Source organism: Harpia harpyja, chromosome 1, assembly GCF_026419915.1.
Source record: "Harpia harpyja isolate bHarHar1 chromosome 1, bHarHar1 primary haplotype, whole genome shotgun sequence".
Classification (NCBI taxonomy): domain Eukaryota; kingdom Metazoa; phylum Chordata; class Aves; order Accipitriformes; family Accipitridae; genus Harpia; species Harpia harpyja.
The window spans coordinates 47,216,868-47,225,405 of NC_068940.1; the positions used below are offsets into that span (position 1 = coordinate 47,216,868).

At 42.9% G+C, this 8,538-nt stretch overlaps 1 long non-coding RNA gene and 1 other non-coding gene across 2 annotated transcripts; one reads left to right on the forward strand and one right to left on the reverse strand.

Annotated features, from left to right (window-relative positions):
• Nucleotides 1-1,645: 1,645 nt before the first annotated feature.
• On the forward strand, nucleotides 1,646-1,717 carry TRNAE-UUC (transfer RNA glutamic acid (anticodon UUC)). The gene has a single exon. It is a non-coding gene; the product is annotated as a tRNA-Glu (tRNA).
• A 569-nt stretch (nucleotides 1,718-2,286) lies between these two features.
• LOC128144009 (uncharacterized) lies at nucleotides 2,287-2,895 on the reverse strand. Its single transcript, XR_008235956.1, has 2 exons — nucleotides 2,437-2,895; nucleotides 2,287-2,346 (listed from the first exon to the last, which is right to left on the reverse strand). It is a non-coding gene; the product is annotated as an uncharacterized LOC128144009 (long non-coding RNA).
• Nucleotides 2,896-8,538: the final 5,643 nt, after the last annotated feature.

Here is an 8,538-nt window from a genome sequence, read left to right on the forward strand (position 1 = left end):
TTGGGGAGCAAATTGCCCCTCATCTCACAGAGACAGACTATGATCATCTCCTGCCAAAAAAGTAGCGACCTCTGACTGGCAGCCAGTCCTTCCCCACGTCCTTAGCACAGACCACAGCAACTCTGTGCAGGCCAGTGGCCTGCAGCTGGGATCCATGCAAGGAAACATGATCTGCTCAGGTCTACCTTATGCAGTTACCATCAGATCCATTTGACACCTTGGAACCTACTCAGGATCTTCTCTGCTGGCATATGGACATGGTCTGCACCAGCTTCACATTTTGAAGGTTATTTTATTTTTAATTTAATATTTCAATAGCTTTCTTTACTATGCTTTGTAGCCATACCAGCCTATTTTCAGTCTTTTCCTCTTGGTGATATAAACTGTTCTGAGCCATTTTAGCAATCTCCATGCTTCTTACAAGCATGTTATCCTTTTGGCTTATTCATTTTTTAATAAGCTCTTTTGGGAGGAATTTCTTTGCTGCTGTTGTTATTTTAATGACACTCAGTTGAATACATTGTGCTCACTCTTATACATAGCTTTTTTAATAGCATGGTTCTGAATGAAGCCCCTCGCACATCTCAGCACTAAAGCCAGTTGCTTCTTTTATATTCTCCAACCAGCCGCTCCAAAAATCAAGCCTTTGTGGTGTCTAAAATGTAGCAACTGCTTCATATGCTGATGTGACATTTACTCACTCAATGTGGGGGTAATTGGAGACTTTTCATTCTGATGATGTTTTCTGTCTTGGCAGCTTCTCTGATCTCCTAAATGTATCACTGTCACCACCACTGGTTTTGAAGACTTCACTACAGTAGTCCTAATGCTCCCCTTTGCCTATTTAGGTGTGAATTTTCTAACTATAGGGGTTCAGTGTTACATGTTGAGAGATTAAAATCGTTTAGGCACATTGACTCTGAGGTTTCTTTGGCATCCAGCATCACCCCTCCACAAGCACAGTTTAGTCGGTTCTTCCTATATAATATGTAGCCTGCTGTTGCCACATCCCACTGATTATCTGCCTCGCACCCATTTCAGATGAAGTTGTTCTCCGTCAAAACTGGGTAGTCCAGTTGTTCCACCTTATTTTTTGATTGCTAGAGTTTGGACAGAAGCACATTTGTGGCTGTTACCCAGTTTCTGTACCTTTTTACGCTAGACTTCATTCGTTCATCCTCCCACTTGTCATTTCCTTCTTCTTCAGTTTTGTCAGCCTCCATCCCCATCTTTTAACTCCGAGAATTTTAACGACTTAGGGAAGTATGACCGTACATTTTGCGGGGTTTTGCACATCAGCCTTCTTCGCTTAGTGCAAAAACTGAAGTGTTGGCAGCCCGACCCCTTCGCTTGCAGCCCCTGTCGGTACTCCCACGTCGCGTTCCCGGCCACCTGCCTGAGCTCTTGCCAGGGAGACAGACCCGGTCCCGCGGGTTCACGGCTTCAGCCGGGCACGCCTGCACGGGGAAAGGCGTCCACGCACCGCCCGCGCGGCCCCCGGGGCGCGGCTGCCCGAGCCTGTGCAGAGGGCAGCGGGCATCCCCCGCCCGTGGGCCCTTCCCGCGCCTCTCCCCTCCCCAGCCAGCAGTGCGGGCAGCGGGCGGCGCAGGCAGCAGGCGGCGCGGCAAGCAAATCGGCTGCGCAGTCCCACATGGTCTAGCGGTTAGGATTCCTGGTTTTCACCCAGGCGGCCCGGGTTCGACTCCCGGTGTGGGAAAGCATTAGTTATTTTGCTTTCCACCTGCCTTTTTTTTTTTTTTCGTTTGTTAATTCTGCGAGATCCCTTCCACCATCCGCAGCGCGGGGTAACACGAACGACTCCCACCTCCACTCCAGACCCTCTGCGTCTCCCCAGGGATGTCCGTTAAGCAAATGTCCTGGCACTCGTAGCAGAGTCAGGGATGAGGAAGAAACACCAGTGGTGGCTGTCGTTCCCCCCACAGCACCACAGCGACAGCCAGCCTCTCCTACAGATGAAGCCATCCCACAACCGGGAAAACTTTTGTTAGGAAATGTGTTACTGAGAGCTTCCCCCGGCCTTCCCGTCAGCTCCAGAAGTGAAACCAGCCAAGCGCGTAGCGACAGCACCAACAGCCCCGCAGAGCTGAATGTCTGCGGCCGATCGGCCAGGGCAGCGCTACGGCACACCAGGGCTGGACATGGAGCTTGTGCAGCTGCTTGCCAGTTGAGGTCCCTCATTAGCCACCCCCACCCAGTCTGTAAGTACCCAGGCCCTACGTGCGTGGGGTTCATCCTTCCTCTGATTCAAAGAAACTAACACAATAGTTTGATTAACTATTAAGTAGGTATTCTTTATTGGCAGTGCTGGATGCACGGGGGATCGCTCTACTTATCGTGCACACTGTCGGGTTTAATTGTGCAGGTTAAGTACATGTTCTACATACATATTCACTAGATTTCCGAGAAATGTTATACATATTCATTAGTTTTCCGGGAAACTATTAGCATATGTAAATGTCCTTTACGCAGGCGCATTGAAGGTCTCTGGTGGTCTTCAGGAGTCCTCTGGTGGTCTTCCATAGTCTTCCTCACTTGTCCGCTATTTGACCCTCCTCAGGTGATTCTGCGCAGTATGGTCCTTTACATGTTTTGATACATCAGTGCTTGTTAGTGCTCTTATTATCTAAGTTTTCATTAGTAGTATAGAACCATATGGTTAGTTTAAGCTAAATTATCTACAAGGACGAGAACAAAGGCAGGAGTTGTTATCTTTTCTGGCCCTATCTATTCAAGCAAGGCCTCTACTTGTGCCTTCTTAACAAGATCGTAAATTCATCAAACATTTAATTAAGTTTTGTGATCGCTCATGGTTCCTTCTTGCTCATCACTCCCCAGTACCAGTCTCTGACAGGCTTAATCCTTGACAAACACCAGTCCTTGGCGTGTGAAGTTACAGAGAAACAATCATTAAGCAATAAGCAGTTCGTTCTCTATATCAATCCCCCCTTTTCTTTAAACCTTTGCAAATTCTTTTGCAACTATAGGATTCCACTACTTCTGAGAGACCGTGTAAAGTATTTTCTGGTTTCTACTTGATGTCTGATTTTATTTCGTTTCCAACTTTCGTAATTTTCTACCATGCTCTGACAACACCACACAAAACACTTAAGCATAATGCAGACCATCATTCCTAAAGTCATTAAAATTATAACCATAATAAAAATTTGCTTTAGCCATCCAAAATTTGGCAGCCAGGATGTTAGTTTGTCCCACAATTCTTTAAATCCCCAAGAGAGGTCATCCTTTGTTATCTCATGTAGCATTTTGGTCTGTTTCCAAATTTTTTCTAAGTCGGTAGAGATTCTTCCACTTTGATCTATATACATGTAACAACTTGTATTTATAACTGTGCATACTTCACCCTGAGAGGTCAATAATAGATCTAATGCCATTCTATTTTGTTGTACAATTTGAGATAAACTGGATATTTCTAACTGTTGGGCTCTTATTGCATCAATTGTTCTATTCTCAAGGTTTTCTATTACTGCCGAAATGTTAACTATGGCTTTTTCTAACTCACTCACTCCCAACCATGGAAGAAACCATCAGACAAAACTATGAAAGGCAGTAGGCCTCCTTACTAAAGGATTCTCAACATCTCATCTAATCTTTCGAAAGTGTGTTCGCACCCATCCTTTTGGTGGAGAACTGTGTATAGTCATATTCGGAACCACTGCTCCCAAAGTACATGTTCCCATCCAATTCTTTGGTAAAACTTTCTGGGCAGTGTCATTGCATAGCCAGTACCATCCTTTTCCTTCTGGCACTGGCCATGCTGTAGTATTAACAGAAGTTGAAGTTCCAATATCTAGAGTTTTGTTACAAACTGTATGATTCCCCACATATGTTCCATTAACACAGTCAATTTTTCCAAGTCCTCTTTTCCAACAAGGCTCCTGGGCCTCAGGACTAGTTATTTCTAACTTCCGGACTTTGTCATTGTCAGTATACCATGTGGTACTTTCCCAAAGATCGGTCCAGGAGTGATTTCTTGGTATCGGAATACCAATTAGCGAGATTCCTTTTCCCCCATGTTCTGGCATGTGAGTCCATATCCAACAGTCAGTTCTGTTCAGGATTTGGGAAACATTTTGTGTCAAGGAAAAATGTGAGTTCAAGTTCCATTGAGCTTCCTTTGAACTGAGTAATAACTCTGTTACTATCATGATCTGGAGAATCGCAGACCCGTGGGTCCTGTAGGGATGACCGTCCATGGTCTCTCAGGTGCTCTCTTTACTCTTGAATAGTGAATCCAGGCCGGCTGTTCCTTGATCTTAATGGCGGTGAAGGTCATCAGCAACACTTGATATGGTCCGTCTCATTTCTTCTCCAGAGGTTGTCCTGAAAAAATCTTTACATATACATAATCACCCGGTTTAAAGGGATGGATTGGTTGATCTAACCCTCTAGCCCTGGTTCCTAAAACTTGTTTATCTATATTTTCCAACTGCTTCTGGAGGGATACCATGTAGTCACACAAATACCCTGCACCCAGTTGGGTTAAATCTTCTCCTGTAAATTGAAATTGATATGGTCTCCCATACAATATTTCAAAGGGACTTAAATTTTCCTTTGTTTTTGGTTTCACTCTCATTCTAAGCAATGCCAGGGGAAGAGATTGGGGTCAAGTTAGATTAGTCTCCTGACCAATTTTTGCTATCTGTTGCTTAATTAAATGATTCATCTTTTCAACTTGCCCACTTGCTTGATGTAACTGCCAGTCTATCCTTAAAGTTTGGCTCACCTGCTGTACTACTTTGGCACAAAAATGAGAACCTCGATTGGAAGATATTGTTGCTGGAATTCCGAAATGAGGAATGATTTCATTCAACAATATCTTAGTTACTTCTCTTGCTTTGTTTGTTCGGCAGGGGAAAGCCTCTGGCCAGCCTGAAAATGTGTCAGTCATGACTAACAAGTATTGGTACCCCCCTTTTCTTGGGAGTTCCAAAAAATCAATTTGCCACTGTTGTCCTGGATAATTTCCTTTGCCAATTATCCCCAACTTTACTTTATTCGCTACATTAGGGTTATTACGTAAACAAATTTCACACTGTTGAGATATTTGTTTCACCATTGTATACAGATTGTGTCCTATTAATTTCTGATTTAAGCTTTTGTATAGGGCATCCGCTCCCCAATGCGTCTTATTATGTTCAGTTAAAACTGTTGTCCATATTAAATTGGATGGTATTACTATACGATTATCTGCTAAATGAACCCATCCATCTGACTCTACTTTACCATCCAGATCTTCAATTAATTTTAGGTCTTCCTTCGAATAATTTGGTTTCTGATTTGTACTTACAGTTTGGATTTTACCGCCTGGTATTAAGGATAATATCTCTGCTTCCACTTCTTCCGCCACCCGCCTAGCCTCATAATCTGCTAGTCGATTTCCAATTTCTGAATCTGTGTTTCCTTTTTGGTGTCCTCGACAATGCATGATAGCTACCTTTTCTGGTTGCTTCACGGCTTCTAATAGTTTTAAGATTTCTTCTGCATGTTTTATTTGCTTTCCTTGAGCAGTTAGCAATCCTCGTTCCTTCCAAATTGCACCGTGAGCGTGAACTACTCCAAATGCATATTTAGAATCTGTCCAAATGTTTATCTTTTTCCCTTTTGCCAATTCTAATGCTCAGGTAAGGGCAACTGTAAACACATATTTAGCTAATGGTCGCAAAAGCATTCCAGACGCCTTTAGAAGACCTTGAACAGAATAAACAAGAAGACAAAAAAAGAAAGATGCCAATTAGAAGAACACAGGTGCGCGTTCCACGATAAAGGGAACTTGGCACAAAGAACTTCAATTCGGCAGTTTATCTTGACCAATTAGACTGAGACAAGTTTCACATGTTTTCGTTAGTATAACCAATTGTGTCCTATGTTTATGCGCGTGTACAGTGTTAGTATAACCAATTATATCTTATGTTTATGTGCGTGTACAGTGTTGATATAACCAATCATATTTTATGCTTGTGCGCGTGTACAGTGACTTTGCAGAATATGTGACTATAAGTATGTGTGTGTTTTAGCAATAAAGAGTCGTCTGCTGTCTGCTCTCAAGATTACAGGCGTCCGTCTACTTCAATATCCTCAGGCAATTATCTCCGCCTTTTGGGCTGAAGTTCCGGAAGGCAATGACTTAGATTCGATTACCTGTTGGGTGGTTGTGATTGCGTATCCTGCTTTATGTTGTCCCTGTTTTACAAAACCACTCCTGTCGGTATACCAGGAGTTTTCAGCATCCTCCAGAGGTTCTTCTTTGAGGTCTGGTCAACTGGAATATATAGCTTCTACTGTTTCTATGCAGTCATGTGTCACTGGTTCATCCAAAGTTCCACTAAGAAAAGAGGCTGGATTGACAATGTTAGTAACTACAATTTCTACATCATCTTGTTCTACTAACACTGCTTGGTACTTTAAGAATCTCTGGGGTGAGAGCCAATGGCTTCCTTTTTGTTCCAAAACCACTGATACTGTATGGGAGACAAACACCATTATTTTCTGTCCCATGGTAAACTTTTGGGCCTCTTGAATATTGATAACAACTGCTGCAACAGCTCGAAGGCAGCCAGGCCATCCTTTGCTTACCTCGTCCAGTTGTTTGGAGGAATAAGCTACAGCTCGTTTATAGGGACCAAGTCTTTGTGCTAGTACTCCCAAAGCTATTCCTTGTCTCTCATGAGAAAACAGCCAAAATGGTTTTGAAATATCTGGCAGTCCCAGAGCAGGAGCTCTCATTAGTTCTCGTTTGAGTTGCTTAAATGCATTTCGTGCTTCTCCAGTCCAAGTTAATTTTGACTGGTCTCTCTTTATCAATTCATATAATGGCTTTACCAATAATCCGTAATTATATATCCAAAGGCGACACCAACCTGTCATTCCCAGAAAGGTCCGCAGCTCTTTTACCATTTGGGGCTCCGGGGTTCGGCAAATGGCTTCTTTTCGCTCGGTCCCGAGCTCCCGTTGTCCTCCCGAGATTTCAAGTCCCAAGTAGGTCACACGCTGTCGAACCAGCTGGGCTTTCTGTTGAGAGACTCGATATCCACTTAAACCCAAAAAATTAAGAAGATTCACAGTCCATCGAATACAGCTTTCCCTGGTTTCAGTAGTTATTAAGAGATCATCCACATATTGTAACAAGATTCCTTCATTGTCTGGAGGTACCCAAGTTTCAAGCTCTTTCGCCAATTGATTTCCAAAGATAGTGGGGCTATTCTTAAAGCCTTGAGTTAATATTGTCCATGTTAGCTGAGTTCTTCTTCCGGATTCAGGATTCTCCCATTCAAAAGCAAACAAATTCTGACTTTCTGCAGCTAAGGTCAGGCAGAAAAAGGCATCCTTCAAATCCAGCACAGTAAACCAAACTTGGTTATCTTTTAGTTTTGTTAACAAAGTATATGGATTTGCGACTACTGGATGTATATCTTCAGTAATCTTATTTATGGCTCTCAGATCTTGGACCAACCTATAGCTTTTCCCGTCTGCCTTTTTAATTGGTAGTATAGGTGTATTATATTCTGATTCACACTCAATCAATATTCCATATTGTAGAAACTTGTCAATTATTTCCTTGATCCCCTTCCTATCATCTATTTTCAGGGGATATTGCTTAACTTTGACAGGTTCTTCTCCTGGTCTCAGCTTAATTACTATAGGGGCTGCATTTTTAGCTTTTCCTGGAACCTCAGAGGCCCAGACTCCAGGGTATACTTGATCAACAATTTCTGGAGGTACTTCAAATTTTGGTTCAGCTTGTATTAATGCCAGGCTTAAAATGTTAATTAGCTGGTCTTCCTTGATTTTTAATTCCATTTTTCCTTTTTCAAAAACAATTTCTGCTTCCAATTGTTCTAGCAAATCGCAGCCTAAAAAGGATTTTGGAGATCCGGGCAAATACAGAAATTTATGTATTCCTATTTGTTTACCCAATTTATATTTAAGCGGTTTTAGGAAATAAGCCTTTTTCTGCTGGCCAGTAGCTCCCACTACAGTCACAAACTCTTCATCCTCTGGTATCAACCTTTGATTTAACACTGAATAGGATGCTCCTGTATCTACAAGAAAATCCACCTCTCGTTCTATTTTCCCTAGCTTAACTTTAACCAGTGGATCCGCTAGGGTGGTTTCCCCCGGTCCCCCTCATTGACCAGAGGTAACATTGGCTACAACAGCTTGTGCTCCACTTAGCTTAGGACATTGTCCTTTCCAATGGCCTATTTCTTTACAATAAGTACGTTGATCCGATCTTAGGGGCTGGCGTGAGCCTCCCCTCCTTCCAATTCCCCGACCCCTCCCATGAAGGGAGTTGTCCTGCTTTCCCAGCGCAGCTACAGTAGCTGCAGCAATAGCTTTTCCCAATTTTCGTCTCTCATCCCCCTCTCTGTTCCGATTACGTTCTCCAAGCTTCCTCTAAGTCCCTTATCTCAGGCTCTTTTAGTTTCTGAAGCTTTCACCTTATATCTTCTGAAGATTGTGCTAGAAACAAATAGACTAACTGTTGTTTTCCTACTT